The sequence below is a fragment of the Canis lupus genome, chromosome 14 (assembly GCF_048164855.1).
Source record: "Canis lupus baileyi chromosome 14, mCanLup2.hap1, whole genome shotgun sequence".
NCBI lineage: Eukaryota > Metazoa > Chordata > Mammalia > Carnivora > Canidae > Canis > Canis lupus.
Window position 1 is genome coordinate 44,069,799 of NC_132851.1, and position 19,292 is coordinate 44,089,090.

At 36.1% G+C, this 19,292-nt stretch overlaps 1 long non-coding RNA gene across 2 annotated transcripts in view; it reads left to right on the plus strand.

Annotated features, from left to right (window-relative positions):
• Positions 1 to 3,503: 3,503 nt before the first annotated feature.
• The window catches only part of LOC140603461 (uncharacterized), an 85,725-nt gene continuing 69,936 nt past the window's right edge, over positions 3,504 to 19,292 (plus strand). For both annotated transcript variants that reach the window (XR_012006441.1, XR_012006443.1), the window contains exon 1: positions 3,504 to 3,568. This is a non-coding gene — a long non-coding RNA (uncharacterized lncRNA). The remainder of the gene's footprint in view (positions 3,569 to 19,292) is intronic.

The window sequence follows — 19,292 nt, forward strand, 5'->3', positions numbered from 1 at the left end:
TGATAAGATAAAGCATTTAATGTCATTTTCAAACTTAATATGCACAAAATTATTGCAGCATTTAAAAAAATGCTTGGGAACATGTGAAAATACATAGATTAGTGGCATAGACTTTTTTATTTCACTGGTTATGTGCTTAAATCTACATTTGATTTCCTCCTTCCCTTCTTTTCTTTCTTTCTTTCTTTCTTTTGAACGTGAATTAGCATACCATGACTTAAGAATCATTGTTATGAAATGCTATCTATGGCTCATAACAGATGTGCATGACATTATACTTATTGTTATTACTGATGACATAAATGTGAAGCTAATGAGGGAAAAGCTTACCAGAATGGAGACATGAACATTTAATCAGAAAGAGAAAATACAAGACTGAAATTCTCTTTAATAATAGTTCTTTAGCCTGGATTGTATTACAAATTAAGAATGGAAAACCAATTACCTTACCTTTAAATATTATCTATTTAATTAATATATTTTTCATTCATCTATGGCTTTTCAAAACTCCTGTCTCTTCTTGCATCCAAAATTAATAAGACTCCTGAACTTTCTTTGGGTTAAATAAAAATGAATAGTATTTATAAGGTAATAGATACGGCCAAGGGATTGTTTAAATATTGGCACATTATTAAACACTTCAGAGCTCATTTTGGCCCTGGTCCCGGAAATCCTGCTGTCTGCAGTACTAAAGATGGCCAACTACTATAGAATGGCATCCATCACCTAGCAACTAATTGAAGCAATAGGATGCTAGGGAATGAACCAAGCTGTCTCACCAAGATTAGACACAGAAAGAGAAAGAGCCTTGAATGTTACTTTTCTTACAACGCTGTCTTAAAAACAGAGTATCTTACTAAGATAGTAATCTATTTGTACAGACTTAATGTCTAGCACTGTCCAAAATTTCAGGAAAATCAACTAATAAAGATAGTCACCGTTTTACTTCTATCTCCCCTCAGTAAGAAATCTCTGTGTGAATTTTCAAAAAAAAAAAAAAAATCTGTTTGTTTAGCTAGTTGCCAATTCATTCAATGTGTATGTTTAAATAAATTTCATTTTGCATGCATACTTTTTAAAAGCTGTGCAAAACGTGTGTATTGCTCAACAGGCTTATGTATAGGATACTTCATGTGTTCTACTTCTCATTTCCTTGTCATCACCCATGGCCATATTTGACCAGCAGCTGACACCGTTGTGCAGGATTCAGCATGCCTTATGTTCCAAGTGTCTAACCTTAAGCTAAAACTGGCTCTTTTACCGTAGTCATGCATACTGGAACATCACAGCCCAGCAATGCATAGTAATAATGCACCATAGGCAATGCTCAACCAATGTGGAGCTGGGGACAGTAGGCAAAGAATAAATGTCCCCCTAAGCCAATTCATTGTTGAGTAATTCTGAGTCATTCTCTAGGCTTCACTACAGTCCCAGGAGGAACAACAGCTCCAGTTGCTTTCAATAGTGACCTTATGTTGGGTTTCCCTCCTTAAGTTGCTTTTTCAAAGGCAGGTGGTAAATAGTGCAGAAAAGTCAAGCTAAAACTGTTGGCACTGGAAGTAGCCCTGGAAATGGATCTCTAGGATGCTAGGATAGGATTTGGGGACTAAAAAACTTAACAGAAGCCAGGACCCCCTTTTCTGATGGGAAGCAAATGGTGATAATACCTGCATATGCTAGCATCACAATGACTAAAACTTACCTAGGTGTTGATATGCAATGAGGCAAATATGGAAGATAAAGCTGATAAGGCTTTGGGCCTTGAGATAATGAAAGCCTTGGGATGTTATTTAAAGATGTGTGAAATTGGCTGACTTTTGTTAACTACTTTAGAAGACTTGGAGGAAAAAAAAAGATAGGCTCAGGTCAGTTAAATATGAACCCGTATCACTCAGAAGGCCTCCAGGGTAATTCTCATGTCTTGCAACTCTAGTAGAATTGTGCCGAAAATTTGTCCCAGGATTTCATTCTAAATGTGGCAACCTGCAGAGGAGACTTATTTTGCACCATTAACAGATTTCTTATGCAGTAGTCCAAGTCTTGATTGGAAACCTGAACTTTGGAATGGAGAAACTGGTTTGGATGATCCACAAAAATCTTAAAACCACAGTTTCTTTTGAGCTTATTGAAACAGAGAAGATCCCTCATCCTTGTTAGGTGATTACAACCTCAACTTGCATGTGGAACCAGCAAAGGTACCACCTTAGGCAGCTTTGCAAGATGATGCTAGTCCTCCTCTGAAGCTTGTTCCGCTTGCTCTCCTCCTTGCTTCTAGACAGTCAGTCAGAGAGGAAGAATTTAGTCTGTGTTCCAGGAGAAAATAGTAGTTGTTCTGAAATAATTGCAAGACCTAGTCACTATATATATATATATATATATATATATATACACACACACACACACACACACACACATATAAAATCTATTTATATATTTAGGCAGGAACTGAATGAACATATATAATGTGGATCATGTGGCTTTGAACCAGGGTAAAAATATAGACTACGAAGCTGGATGGAGGAGAATTTATTAACATGGAAGCACTCCCCCGTGTGTTAGGAATTAACTTCCTGGCAAGCATTTCTGGAACTTCTCCTGACACACTGCTGGAATTGGTTATTGACACTAGAATGCAAACTTTGCCTAAAGTTACAGAGATGAGAATGATGGAACTTCCCCGGCAGAGTCTTGAAGAATGATCTATAAATTTTGTATGTGCTAACAACGAGCTCTCCCCTGCAGTATGAACCCTGGGAGACACCCAAGAGAGACCACAGAGACAATGAGGGATGTCTTGCACTGATAGCTACAAACCCACAACACCTTGCCTATCTTACTCCACCTGACCTATCTTTCATAATTCCATTTCCAATTAAGGACTGACTCCATAAAATAATAGAAACACCTCAGAAGTATCTAACCTCTGCAGAATGGCCATGAACTGTTTTTGTTACAGAAGGTCTGATGATAGAGAGTATGTAAATAAGACTTCAGTTTACTGGCTTCATAGTGACCAAGGCTGACAGATTTGTATTCCTGTGTAGATTTGCGGGGTGTCCATGTAATGGCTTAAATAGGTTTTTGAAGCCTTGGCTCCCACTGGTGCTGATACTCCTATCATTTTGTTGCAGTGGCAGGAAAGCTGCAGGAAGTCTCCAGCATGACAAAGCTCAATAGGCTGTGAAGGAAAAAAACACAAATGTTTTTGAAATGAGAACCAACCAAGGAGAAAGACTTCATCTGGAAAGGCTTGATGATATTTAAAGTCCACTGTATACATTTCCCAAAGGAGACATCTTCTTAGTAACAGGTGTTCATTAGGAAACCTTCTTACATATTAGTTCAGGAAATGAAAATGTTTCTGCCTCATCTAGAGCTAGTCACTGATGTACTATTCATGCTGTGTTTACTTAAGTAAAGCAAACTGCACTCGTTCGCTATTGTTAATGTCACAAAATACCATAAACTCAATGGCTTTAAAAAATCAACCCATTTTTATCTTACAGTTCTGAGGGTCTGAAGTTGAAAATTGGCGTCAGCATGACTATTTCTGGCTGGGGGCTCTAAGGTAAGAATCTGTTTCCTTGTCCTTTCCAACCTCTAGATGGTTTTCTAGAAGCCTGTAGAGGCCAACTTCTAGATGCCCCTGGAGGCCAAGTGTCTTGGCTTATGACCTGTCACTTGCAACAGTTCAACCTCCTTCTCTGGTCATTCCATTTCCTACTACCTCTCTGATCTGTCTCTCTTAAATAAGGACCATTATGATTATATCAAGCCCATGCAGATAATATAGAATAACCTCACCATCTCAGGATCTTTAATATAACCATAACACTTTCTGAGGATTAGAATGTGGATATACTGGATGGCGGTGGGAGGAGCCATGATTATTCAACCAAAGCTGAGATGCCACATCCACATACTTTTTTTTTTTCGCATACTTTTTTTTCAGCTCTTAATTTAACCACATTTTTCACCTTTCTGCCAAATAAATTTAGGTTTAAATGCAAATTTTCTCACTTACTAGTGGGACTGGTGACTAAGGAGGAATGTAATTGACACCTTTGAGTTTCTGAGTCATCATCTATTGGTTATGATGGCTCAAATGAAAATTAAACAAAATCATGCTCTTGGTATTTTGTATGTGTTCAGTTATGTTCTCTGCTAATATTATTGTTATACAAAAAACATGGCAAAGACACGATGATGTCCCCAGGAAATGAACTTACACAAGATGAGAAGGTAGCTCTCTAAAGATTTTAGTAAGGAATACTGTATATATTCCTCAGTTGTCACTGAACTTAGTATTTAACAGATGATTTCAGAAACTACTGTGGAGTTCCAACTTTGGGAAAATGTTTTTTTTATTGTTGTTGGTTTTTTTGTTGTTGTTGTTTTGTTTTTGTTGTTGTTGTTGTTGTTGTTGTTGTTTTTACCTTTAGTATAGTAGCTCTTCATTCTAAGTTCCTAACTCATGAGAATAATTAGAAATGAATTTAGAGATTTCACATTTATATATGAACTTTCAAGAGATTGATTTTTTTATAGTGAAAAAATCAATAGTGGGACAACAGGGGAAATATATGATTACTATACAAATCTTCAAACTCCTTTTATTAAAGATTTATTTATTTAATTTAGAAAAAGAGAATGTGAGCAGGGGGTGAGGGCCAGAGGGAGAGGGCGAAAAGGCCTTAAGCAGACTCTGCACTGAGCATAAAGCCTGATGAGGCTAGATCTCAGGATTCTGAGGTCACAACCTGAGCTGAAACCAAGATCCAGACACTTAACTGACCATGCCACCCAGCTGCCCCTTCAAACTCCTTTTAATTTATATCTAGACATGCATGGCTTTAGATTTCTCTACTTACTAATGTTAATATCAAAATAGGAAACATGCAGAACACCCTTCCAAAATCTTAGTAGTAATAATTAGATAACTTGACACATACTTATAAAAGTTAGGTAGTAGAGCAAATGACAGAAAGGCAAGAAACTACAAGAGAAGAAAGTGAGGTGATAATTTTTCCTTCACAGCTATCAAAATCCATTCTAAAGTTATTGTGATTAAAACTGTAATGGTTGCATAAAACTAGAAAAATTAAACCGTGGACAGAAAAGAGAGCCAAAACAGATTCATTTATATGTGAAAATTTGTTTTAAAAGAAGCACCATTATAAACCACTGGAAAAAGCAGGGCATAGTTATGAGACAGTTGAGTTCTCTGGGGCATATGAAATTGGATTCTTACTGCAATACTTACAGAAAATGAATTTAAAATTAGCTAAAGATTTAATATGAAAATGAAAATTTTTGAATACATAAACAATTGAGAGGATTATAGGTACATAGTCCATAGATATGGAATGATTTCTTAGGCAAGACCCAAGATACAATCACAATCAAAGGAAAGATTGAAAACAAAAATTTAAAAAAATTAAAAATAAAAAAAATAAAAAAGGGAAAGATTGAGAGGTGTCATTTTTCAATTTTGAATTTGTCAGAAGATACCATGAATTATTTGACATACAGACTACAAATTAGGAAAATTATCTATAAAGTATATCATTCTATTAAACTAAAAACACATAAGGAATTCATATGTATCTATGCAATTATCAAACAAATAGAAAAAATAAATAAAAGGCATGAACAAACATAGGGCAAAAAAGAAAATAGTAATGACTAATAACATGAAGAGATAGCCAACCTCATTAATAATCAAATATGCAATTAGGACTACAATCTGTACCTATACTACTACTTTTTTAAAGATTTTATTTATTTATTCATGAGAGACACACAGAGAGAGGCAGAGACACAGGCAGAGAGAGAAGCAGGCTCCATGCAGGGAGCCTGACGTGGGACTCGATCCCAGGACTCCAGGGTCACCCCTGAGCCGAAGGCAGGTGCTCAACCACTGAGCCCCCCAGGTATCCCTCTAATAATACTACTTCTATTTGAAATGAAAAAGGCCTGCAAAACTGAATGGGGAAAAAATCAGAGAGGAAGGCAAATCATGAGAGACTCTTAACTCTGGAAAACTGAGAGTGGCTGAAGGGGAAGTGGATGGGAGTTGGGGAAAGTCAGTGAGGGGCATTAAGGAGGGTAAGTGATTGTGATGAGCACTAGGAGTTCTATGCAACTGATGAATTATTGAGAACTACATCTGAAATTAAAGATGTACTGTATGTTGGCAAATTGAATTTTAATAGACCCGCAGAACAAAGTGTTGATAATAGCGTGGAACATAAAGAACGCAGATAAGTGTTTGGGTGGAAATATTAACTGGTATAATTGTTTTGAAATACAATTTAAAATGATACAGAAAATTTGAATACATGGCTATATTATGACCCAACAGTTTCATTCCTTAGTCTTATATCCTGCTAGAACTAAAAAAAATATGCACCATGAGAAATGCACATAATTCCTCACAGCCTAACAGTAAATAACTTAGACTAAATGCTTTTTAACTGTATAATAGAGAAATTGTGGTAAACTCACAAGATGGAATACTATAAGCTCTGGGAATGAACAAACTACTACGTAGGACAACATGGATAAATCTTAGATATGGTGTATAAACCAGAAAAAATAAAGAGAAAGGTGGATAAAGATGATTATTTCCTGAAGATCATAAATGAGCAAAACTAAGCATCATATTGTTAGGTATTCATAAAAATGTGGTAAGCTATTTTAAAAATACAGGAATAATGAAAATTGTGATTATTAGTGCAACATTATCACACGTCAGAGGAGTGTTACCAAGCAAGAACAGGGAGTTTTTGTCAATGCTACGAGTGACTTGGATGGAAGTTGCAGAAGTATGGACACTGTGTTGCCCATAGCCACTAATCACACCCAGTCACATAATCACATAAATTCAGTTTCTTGGTCATACTAGCCCCATTTAAGAATTCGATAGCCACACATGGCTCATAGTCTTTACATTGGACATAGCTGATTATAGAAAATTGTCATTATTGCAGAAAGTAATAGTAGATGGCATTTTTTTCTGTACAAGATGGCACTATTTTCTATACAAACACATGTCCAGTATGTTTTTTTTTATTTTACGCATGACATAAATGCTTTTAATTGTCTTACTTTTTCACTTAGTAATCCATTTATTTTAATCCACCTTGAAGAAGTACTCCCAAATGCAGATAAACATTTTTGCACAAACATGATAATTTCAGGATTATGTAAATTTGCAAAAAAGAAATAAAGACCTAGATATCTAACCAAAAGAAAAATAAGGCAATTATGTCACCTCGAAAGAAAATTGTAATGAATGAAAAGCTACTTAATGACTTGAAAAAATTCTGAAATAACTCCTAAGTTTGAAATAAGGATACAGGTAAACTATTTGGTATATTCTTAACTATGAAAAAAAAAACAAATAGAAAGCGAGTTGGGAGAGGGGTGTCTGGGTGGCTCAGTTGGTTAAGCCCTGGACTTGTGATTTTGGCTCAGGTCATGTCCCCCGAGTTGTGAGATCCAGCTCTGCACTGAGGGTGGAGCCTGACTAGGATTCTCTCTCTCTCTCTGCCTCCCTCCACCACCAACGTCTCTCCCTCTCTATTAAAAAATAATAATAATAAATAAAAATCACAATACAAATTATATTAATAATAGCATGAAAACAAACCATTATGATGCTTTGGATGTACTAAACCCTGTTTCAATGACTTTACATAAATCACATCCTGCTGTCCTCATAAGAACATAATTTCATAAGTTACTTTCTTTATTTCTGATTCACAAGCACATGAAGAGCAGATGAGTTGTATCATACCTAAGGTGACACAGCTAACAAGTGTTAGAGTCGGGGTGCAAACTGAGGCATTGTGGCTATCGGCTTCAAAAGTTGAAAGCTAGGGACCCCTGGGTGACTCAGCAGTTGAGCCTCTGCCTTGGGCTCAGGGCATGATCCTGGGGTCCTGGAATCAAGTCCTGCATCGGGCTCACTGTGAGGTACCTGCTTCTCCCTCTGCCTGTGTCTCTGCCTCTGTGTGTGTGTCTCTCAGGAATAAATAAATACAACTCTAAAAAAAAAAAAAAAAGTTGAGAGCTAATACTATGAGTGTGATTTCATTTTATATTTTGCTTTTTCTTTTAGATGTGTGTGTTCGTGAGCACATGCATGTATGTAGTTCATGCAATCTATGTAAGTAATTTAGAAGGAAAGATAATAGTTTTTTTTTAAGTTTTTATTTACTAATGAGAGACACAGAGAGGCAGAGACACGGGCAGAGGGAGAAGCAGGCTCCCTGCGGGGGAGCCCAATGCAGGACTCAATCCTGGGACCTCAGGGGTTATGCCCTGAGCCCAAGGCAGAGGCTCAACCGCTGAGCCCCCCAGGCATCCTGATAATAGGGTTATAGAACCGTTCTAGTGTGGCAGCTAAAGTGGAGGCAATGACTATGATGGAGGGAAGATGAAACACTTCGAGAATCTTGATGTAGAACTTGAGGCAATAAAGCATAACTTCAGAGGCAGAAGGAAAAGCCTAGCAGGGAGATTAAATGAAGAGAGACTGGTCTTGGTGTGTCAGGCACACAGCCTGGGCTGATAGAAAGACCAAGGCAGATGTTAAAAATACCAACCTTATTAGGTTCTGAAATCAGTGACTGCACTACGATATGGGCCTTTTGTGTGTCTTTCTACCAACTAATCACAATAAAATAATTGAAATAACAATAACAAGAAACAACCATAAGAGTTCTTTTTAGCAAATAGAAATTTTGTAGTAAAGTAGCCACGATTTGACACAAGATACTTTTACCAACACCCTAACAATTATCTCTGTTTAACTGAAATTTTAAAATGATTCTGTCCTTATTAAAGAATAAAAGCTTGCTTATGTCAAAGACCACGGAACTTTTAATTTAAAAACGTGAGCAAAAATAATTTAAGAATCACTTATAATGTATAATCCACATATAACATTTACATTTTTTTCTACGATTTTTGTGAGTGCACATATATTTTTTAAACGCTTCTTTTTATATTCTAGCTCAAGAACCTGTATCTAATAATTTTTACATAATCACAGTTATTCTAGATTCTCTGTTCTCTTTGAATTTTTTATTGAAATACACCACTGAGCAGTGCAAAAATCATAAATATAGGCATAATTAATTTCACAAATGGAACATGCTCTGTGACCACAACCAAAAGCCAAAAATCTCAGCATGCAAGAAGCCCTCATTCAGCTATTATCCACCCTCCACTTATAAGTAATGATATTTATCATACCTGATTTGCACGTTATATGAATAGAATCACACAGTACGTATTTTTTGTGTGTGTCTGGCTAGTTTTGTTACCTATGCTGTTTGTTAGAGTCCATCATATTGGGTGCATTTAATATTAGTTCTTTCATTTTAATTCATGGGTAGTATTATATTATGCGAAAATGCCACCATTTATCCATTCTAACTTTGATGATTATTTGGGTAGTACCCAATTTTTCACTATTGTAGGGAGCACTGTGATAAAAATGCAGGTACATGAATTTGGAGACCATATGTATCAATTTTGTGGAATATAATCCTTGGAGTAGAATTCCAAGTTCATAGGGTACACATATGTTTAGCATCAGTAGATGCCTGCAGATACAAATATCCAAAATAGTAATAAAGGTTTAAATTCCCACCAGCGTGATAGTGCAATGACTCCACATTTTGCAAACAAGTGGTATTGCTTTTGTTTTAATTTGCATTTTCTTGTAACCAATAAAGTTGAGTACCTTTTTATATATTTATCAGTCATTTGGATATCCATCTTTTAAGAGGTGCCTGATTAAGACTTTTGCTTTTTCAATTAGGTTTTTTAGTCTCTTCGGTATTGATTAGCAGCTATTAAATATATATGTGAGTGTGTGACCTTCATCAGATGTGTTAGTACATATGTCTTTTACTTTATAGCTTGCCTTTTTACTTCCTTTCTGTTATCTTGTTATCTTTTGATAAGAAATTAAGAACATAAGCTCTTATTTTACTATAGCCTAATTAATAATTTTTAAAAACAAATCTTTGACTTCTTCATGGCCAATAATATGTCCTCATATGTTTCTTCCACAATTTTTATTGTATAATAATTTAGATTCGAAATTCATCTGCAGGGGATTTTTCCTTGCAGTGCAAGGACAACTAACACTCTCAGTTTCATTTATTTGAAAATGTCTTTGTTTTACTTTCATTGTGAAATGATAGATTTAATGCCTATAAAATTCTGGGTTGGCAGTAATATTCTTTCTACAATTTAATAATGCATTCCACATTTTCTGGCTCTCATTGTTTCTGATGAAACTCAGCATTTATTCTTTTTATTTTTGCTCTCAAAATATATTGTCCCCCCCCGCTTCATGGTTCCTTTGAAGATTCCACTTTGCCTTGTTCTTCAGTAGTTTGACCAAAGTATACTTGATGTGTTTTGTTTTCATTTGTTTTCTTTTCTTCGCAATTGTTTCTTGTGGGTTTTGCTAAACTTCCTGAATCTGTAGTTTGGAATGATTTGGAAAACTCTCAGATATTATAACTGTAAATATTGCACTTCCTCTAATGTCTCCTTTTCTTCTGGTACTCCAGTTACATTCCAGTTGCATTTTCAACGTGCCTTTATTTCTTCTCATGCATTTGTTTTTGTTTTTCCTCTTTTTTATGCTTCAATTTACGTATTTTCTATGGATGTGACTTCCAGATTATTAAATCTGTATTTTGTAGTAACCAATCTGTGTAAAAGATATAAAACTGCACCTACTATCTTCTCCTACTACAAGTATTAACTTCAGGCCTCACATGACAGCAGACACCATATCATCATCTTCAGGCTTGACTCAGCTGCAAAGAGCTGTTCTGTCCAAAAGAACACCTTTCTTGGGGCAGCTTATAATCAATGGCTGATGGCAGAGGTATAATGGTCCAGTCATTCTGGCTCAAAGTTGGACAACTCTGATGGGCCTTATGTGTTCCAGACTTCCTTATTGGTTTGAGAAACATTTTTCCATGCCTGCATAGCAAATTGCTTTTCCATCATTCCCAATCCTGCTTCACCACCTTACATGTGGAATGGAGGACCCTGCCATATTTGGGGATGGGACATCTGGTAAATTTTATCAAACATTTTAACTTCCCAGATCTCTTTTAACCCTATGACCATGCTGAAGTGATCTACTCCTTCCTGTTAAGAGCCAGCACCCCAATTCTCTTGAAGACAGTGCAGAGGCCTCTCACCTGTATGGAAACACGTGTCCTCCATAGAATATGTCTCTCCTAGACAGTGGCATATAAGTAGGGTTAATTCACAGCATAAACGAGTTAAGGTCATGAACCTGATAGGGGAGGAAAAGAGATTACATCTTAGAAGAGCTGATAACTTGGCCAGAATGTATTCTAAGGAACTGGGAAAGAATATGAGCAAATAGATTCCAAAAATTTTGAACAAAGGGACAGAATCTTAAGTTTGGATATAGGAGAGTTTATTGATTTGAGAACATTCAATTGAGATACAGTTTAGAATCAGATGCTTTACAATAGCTTCAGGAATGGCTCCTAAAACATGAAAAAGAAATGACTTCATTGAGCAAAAAATGAAATACCAGAATTCCTATAGCAGATACTGGACAAACATATCCAAAAAAGGTCCCAGGTTCATTTCTGAGTTTTATCCTCTCTTCCATTGATCTATGTGCCAGTTTTTGTGCCTGGACCATATTGCCTTGATCACTACAGCTTTGTAACTTGAAGTCTGCAACTGTAATGCCTCCAGCTTTGCTTTTCTATTGATGGACTGATTTTTATTATTTTTTAATTTAACTTGTATTAGTTAACATATAGGGCAAAATTGATGCCTGGAGTAGAATTCAGTGATTCATCACTTATATACAACACCCAGTGCCCATAACAAGACGTGCCTTCTTTAACACCCATCACCCATCCAGCCCATTCCCAACCACCTTTCCCCATAAACCCTCAGCTTGTTCTCTGTCATTAAGAGTCACTACAGCTTGTTTCCCTTTTTCAAGATTGCTATAGCTATTTGGAGTCTTTTGTGACTCCATACACGTTTAAGATTTGTTCTGGCTCTGTGAAAAATGTTGGTTGCATTTTGATAGAAATTGTATTAAATGTGTAGATTGCTTTATGTAGTATAGACATTTTAACAATATTTACCCTTCCAGTCCATGATCATGGAATGGTTTTCCATTTCTTTTGTCATCTTCAGTTTCTATCATAAGTGTTTATAGTTTTCAGAGTACAGGCCTTTTACCGATTTGGTTAGGTTTTTTCCTCAGGTACCTTATGGTTTTTGTTGCAATTATGAAGGGAATAAATTATTTGATTTCTCTTTCTCCTGCTTCATCATTGATGTATAGAAATTTAACAGATGTCTCTATGCTGATTTTGTATACTGCAACTTTACTGAATTTGTGTATCAGTCCTCAAAATTTTTTGGTGAAGTCGTTTGGGTTTTCTATATAGACTATCATGTTGTCTGCAAATAGTGACAGTTTGACCTCTTTCATGATGATTTGGATACATTTTATTTCTTTTTGTTGTCCAATTGCTAAAGCCAGGACTTCCAGTACTATGTTAAATAAGAGTGGTTGAAGTGGACATCCCTGTATTGTTCCCAATCATATAGGAAAAGCTCTCAGGTTTTGTCCATTGAGGATGATACTGGCTGTGGTTCTTTCATATATGGCCTTTATTATTATTGACATATGTTTCCTCTATCCCTACTGTGTTGAGGATTTTTATCATAAATGCATGTACTTTGTCAGTTGCTTTCTCTACATCTATTGAGAGGATCATATGGTTCAACTGATTTTGACAAAGCAAGAAAGAATACCCAATGGAAAAAAAGACAGTCTCTTCAACAAGTGGTGTTGGGACAATGGACAGCAACATGGAAAAGAATGAAACTGGACCATTATCTTATACCATTCACAAAAATAAATTCAAAATGGATGAAAGACTCAAATGTGAGACAGGAATCCATCAAAATCCTAGAGTAGAACACAGGCAGCAACCTCTTTGACCTCGGTCACAGCAACTTCTTGCTAGGCTCATCTCCAAAGGCAAGGGAAACAAAAGCAAAAATGAACTATTGGGACTTCATCAAGATAAGAAACTTTTGTACAGCAAAGGAAACAGTCAACAGAACTAAAGGCAATCGACAGAATGGGAGAAAATATTTGCAAATGACATATGAGATAAAGGACTAGTATCCAAGATCTATAAAGAACTTACCCAACTCAACACTCAAGAAACCAATAATCCAATCAAAAAACTGGGAAGAAATCAGAAAGGGAGATAAACAGTGAGACACTCTTAACTATAGGAAATAAACTGAAGGTTACTGGAAGGGAGGTGATAAAGGGGATGGGGGACATGGATAAGGAGCATTAAGAAGGGAACATGATGTGATGAGCACTGGGTATTGTATGCAACTGATGAATTACTAAATGCTACAACTGAAACTAATGATATACTCTATGTTGGCTAATTGAATTTAAATTAAAAAAAAAAACACACAATGAGATATCCCCTTACACCAGTCAAAATGACTAAAACTAATGACATAGGAAATAACAGGTGTTGCCAAGGATGCAGCGAAAGGGTAATTGTCTTACATTGTTGGTAGGAATGAAAACCAGGGCAGCCTCTGTAGAAAACAGTATGGAGTTTCCTCAAAAAATAAAAAATAAAAATATATATAAAAATTTAAAAAAAGTAAAAAAATAAAAATAAAACTACCCTAGAACCCAGCAATTGCATTTCTAGGTATTTCCCCAAAGGATACAAAAATACTGGGCCTGACTGGCTCAGTTGGTAGAGCATGTGACTCTAGATCTCAGAGTTGTAAGTTTGAGCTGAGCCTACTTTGGGCATGGAGCCCACTTAAAATAAAATTTTAAAAAATAAATAATAAATAAATGATACAAACATACTGATTCAAAGGGATACATATATTCCAATATTTATAGCAGCATAACAACAATAGGAAAATTATGGAAAGGGCCCAAATACCATGGACTGATGAATGGATAAAGAAAGGGTGATATAGTATAGATATAGATAGATATAGATATAGGCTAGAATATTACTCAGCCATTAAAAAGAATGAAATCTTGTCATTTGCAATGACATGGATGGAGGTAGAGTGTATTATGCTAAGTGAAATAAATCAGAGAAAGATAAATATAATATGATTCCACTCATATGTGGAATTTAAGAAAGCAGATGAACGTAGGGGGGGAAAGAAAAACAGAGACAAACCAGAAACAGACTCTTTAAAAAAAAAAAAAAAGATTGATTTATTTACTCATTAGAGACAGAGAGAGAGGCAAAGACACAGGCAGAGGGAGAAGCAGGGTCCACACAGGGAGCCCGATGTGGGACTCAATCCCAGCACTCCAGGATCACGCCCTGAGCCAAAGGCAGATGCTCAACTGCTGAGCCCCCCAGGTGTCCCTAAAAACAGACTCTTAACTAGAGAGAACAAACTGAGGGTTGATGGAGGGAGGTGGATATGGGGATGGGTTAAATAGGTGATGGGTGTTAAGGAGAGCAATTGTGATGAGCACTGGGTGTTGTATAGAATTGTTGAATCACTAGACTTTACACCTGAAACTATACACTGTTTATTAGCTCACTTGAATTTAAATAAAAACTTGAGAAAAGGGAAGATAGATAAATAAATCAACAAACAAACATAAAGACAATGACAAGGGGACAGCAACAGGAGTTCTGAGGAGGTGGGCACACTGGAGTATACGTCCAATATAAGGCCCAAGGACCCAGCAGGTGATGTTCCACAGTGAGGCTCAGATGTTCTACTTTTCACCAAGACCATAGAGAATGCGATGGTGATAAGAGCGTGGACATTTACTAAAACATTTAGGTATGAGTGGCTGTCTGAGGTCAGAACTGAAGGTCAGAGCAGCTGTTCCATGACAGGGTTTACTGTTCACAGCAAAGATGATAGGACCCTGAGAAGCAGAACAAAGCAGACACAACATTTACTAATCTCAGGGTCAGATTGACATCAAGGGAAACTGGCCCACAGAAATGATTAATACCAGGGGCTATCACACAGGCCAACCAATAAGGGTACGAGTTGGCCTTTTCCATCAAAAGAAATGAAGGATAAATGACCAGGAAACTAAGGGCAATTGCCCAGTTAAGAAGTTATATTTCTTGTCCAGTGTCTAGACGTGAGCCAGTTTTCAGACCAGAAAACCATGTACTAGAGAACTCAGTGGGATTTCTAGCAAGCATGCCAGGCCACTTTTTACATGACTATATTCGACAATCAAAATTCAAAGAATTGTACATCCAAAAAAGGGTGTACTTTACTATATATAGATTATATCACAATGAAATGTTAAGCAGAAAAATTAATTCAAATTATGTGCTACCCCTGCTATCGTTATTTTAAAAAATCTTCCGGGGTCTACACATGACTTTTCCTCTCCTCAGTTGCATTTTCTAGACTCTGCTTTACCTCTTTATTTTTTAATATTTTATTTATTTATTTGAGAGAGAGAGGGCACAGGTCAGGGGCAAGCAGAGGGACAAGGAGGCTCCTCGCTGAGCAGGAAGCCCGACATGGTGCTTGACCCCAGGACCCCGAGATCATGACCTGAGCCAAAGGCAGATGCTTAACCAACTGAGCCCCCCCAGGCGCCCCTGCTTTACCTGTCTTAGCTGACTGATCATGTACCATTCTTCCCCTTATGCTCAGGGTTCCTATCACCCTAGTTCTTCAAATAGTCTGGCCTTCACCATAGGGTTTATGTCCCTGCTAATGAACTCCTAGAACATCTAGAACATCTCAAGCATCACAAACTTTAAAGAAGCCTTTCCTAAACTCCAAAATCTAGAGAAGTTTCTTTGTTATGAGGTTGCAGTGAATCACCCATCTTTCATACTGAGCACTTACCTCAGCATATACTTAAATATTCATAAGCATGTTTGTATAATTAATGATTTTCTCCGCAGAGTAAGCTATATAATTATTTAGGGCAAGGGTTAATTTTCTTTTCCATACCCTTTGATCTCCAGCACTTAGCACAATGTCTGTCACATACTATGTGTTGAATAAATATATTTCAAATTATAGAATAAATGAATAAATGTATATTTCCATCATGTGATTTTTCTATGTTCATTTTTAAAAGGCATTGGGGTTGGTTTTGTAATGGGTATTCCCATGGATATTTCAATGGTATCAAATTTACTGGGTACTCCTGTATCACATCGTTTTAAACAGTCGGTAAAAGGAGTTTTTTAAACTAAAGTCATTTACAGTTATTACAAAGGGTCTTTAGCAATTATTACCCTGGAATCATAGGGTCAAATGAAATATTCAGTTGGCATTCAATCTAACGGGACTCTTAAAGCTCAGCCCAACAAAGTATATCATTACCATTTAAAATATTAATTAAATCCAAACTTTAGATGTAGGATAAATGACATTTTTAAAAAATATTTTATTTAAATTCAATTTGTCAACATATAGTATAACACCCAGTGCTCATCCCATTAGCCCATTTCTTATGGTCCCTTTCATTATTTCTTATATTCCACATATGAGTGAAACCACAGGATAACTATCTTTCTTTGATTGACTTATTTCATGCAGCATAACACCCTCCCGTTCCATCCACACTGATGTAAATGACAGGTATTCATTTTAAAATGTTTGCAAAATTAGCTATATCCAATTTAGGTATAGTTCTGGGAAAGCATTAGACTGCTTGGATAAATATAAAACACTAGTAAATAGCATTTTCTGCAAACATTCACCATTGTTTGTATTCATAGACTCTTCACTTGGTTTATTAAATTTTTCATCTTATATGTGTGTCAGGACATAAAATCTAGATGGTCCAAATAGCCATCTGCTGCATTCCATGAAAATTCTAAAGTCCATTATTATCTCTACCCCTGCACATCTGGTTGTGCTTCTATTGTTATAAATAAAATATTCAATTTCTCCTATATGAACCCTAAATAATATTCACCAAGAAAAAAGGCAAAATGGAAATAAATGTCGTAGTGAATTATGATTGATAACCAAAATTTTAGAGTACTAATGTGGCATTAACTTACTGTGTTACAAGTATTTAATCACTAATACATCAGACTAGAGATGTGTGTGATATAAAATTTATGTTCAAAGTGGTGAGATAAAACAAACTTCCTTTCAGAGTTTAAATTTGGTTAAATCCACCTGTTTCATGAATTACCATTTAAAACAAGTTGTATATATATAAAAGCCTCAAGTGGAAAAATACAATGTATCAGTGCTCATTTTTGTCATTATCCCCTGAAAAACCTCACTATTTGATTTCTTGTTCTCACATCTTAATAGACAAATAAATCTAGATGTAGAATGAAAAGGAATAAATCCATAATTTAGATTTGCCTATACAAACTCCATTGAACAGACGACTATTGCCCTAAAGAAATAAGCAGGAATGTCTGACACATAGCAAGCCGACCGATTCAATGTTTATTTAGAAAGAAAATTAAATTATATGGCAGTATATTTTCCAAGCACATGTGGAACTCTGGATCAGGAGGTTAATATATCAAAATTTTTTTTTCCCATGGACATTATTTAATGCATTTCAAATTGTTGCCTTGAACTGTAGACTCAATTGTTTTTGAAAAAGTGAGGAATCCAAATTAGATAATCACTTTCTTATAGCAAGATGTCAGAGTAATTAAGTTCCCATGCCCACATTACTACCAGGCTATGTTATACGATATTCAAATGTATTTAAGAAGGCCAAAGAACTGATCTTGGCAAACTGCCACTTATGCCCCTTTATCTTAGAGAGTTAGGTTTTAACTTAGCGATTAAAGGAACTTTGTTTTCTGTTTCCCCTTTATATTACAGTGCTTTGCATAGTGGCTCGCATAATAAACTTTCAATACTTGTTAAACCAATCAGTAAAAATGAGTAACAAAAAGACATAACCAAAAGTATAACTGAATGAGATACTTAATCACTGACTGAAGAAAAACAAAAGCTTCATTGGAAATTAACACACAGTGAAGACATTATGAAATATTTTAAGAAATCTGCTAGTTAAAATCCCGTGAGCAGAAAAGGGGTGTAAAGTAAAAGGTGTCAAAGAAAAAAATATCTCATGGGAATCATCCTAAATCAAGGATTGTTTGTGGTACCTAGGAAGAAGTTCTGGCTATTTGATTTGATAATTAAAAGAGGGAGGGGAAATCCTGAAATGGAGGAAATTTAGAGATATTTAGGTTACGATGTCTTAGACTCATTTATCACTCACTATATAGTACTAATCTTTCCATCTCTCCAGTAGCCACATATATAAAAATCTTTGAAAAAAGGAAATAAAATGATACACTGTTTATCTTTGGGAAGTGAGATAATGGCTATTATTTCTTTCATTATGTTGTTGAGCATTCTCCAAAGTATGTTCAAGCATATCACTTTGTAATCACAAAAGGTGTTCATGATTTTCTCAGATAAAAGAAATCAATGACTGTTATATTTAGAAAATCAAATTATTTCCATGATATAGACAAAAGTAGGCAATATGCTGTGGGAATAAACGACACGGAGAAATAGTTGGCGAAAGAATGGTTAACATCCCACAAAATTAGACTAAAGAGTCACATCTGATTTTATTACCAGTGAATCAGCGGTGACATATCATTTTCCAAGTTAAGAACCCAGATATTTTCTAAGAAAAGTAGACTATGTGGAAAAAGAGAGGGTGATATGAACAACAGGACTAGTCATGTGCAGATATAGCTCGTAGGCAGAGCTTGGTACGGGGAGAGGAGTTTAAAAATGTGCTTTTCTAGTTGACTGATTCCTTCCCTGAGTGTAGTGGACACACAATGTTGCATTAGCTCCAGGTGTACAACATGGTAATTCAGCATCTCTGTGTGTTATGCTGCGCTCACCTCAAGTGCAGCGACCGTCTGTCACCATGCAACGCCGTTGCAGTATCACCGACCATGTTCCCTGTGCTGTGCCTCTTGTTCCTGTGACTTATTCATTCCATAGCTAAAAATATACTTTCTTATTCAACCACTACTTCACTAGTTTAAGCACTTTTAATCAGTGTTCATGCCTCCATGAAGAATAGTTTAGCTCAGAGTGTCGCTCAGCAAGGTTGCAACAGAGCTGTCGTTTGGGGCTAGAGTTTCTGAAAACTTGACTGGGGCTGAAGAGCCCATTCTAATTTCATTCACCCGGATGTTGGCAGGAGGCCTCCCTCACTC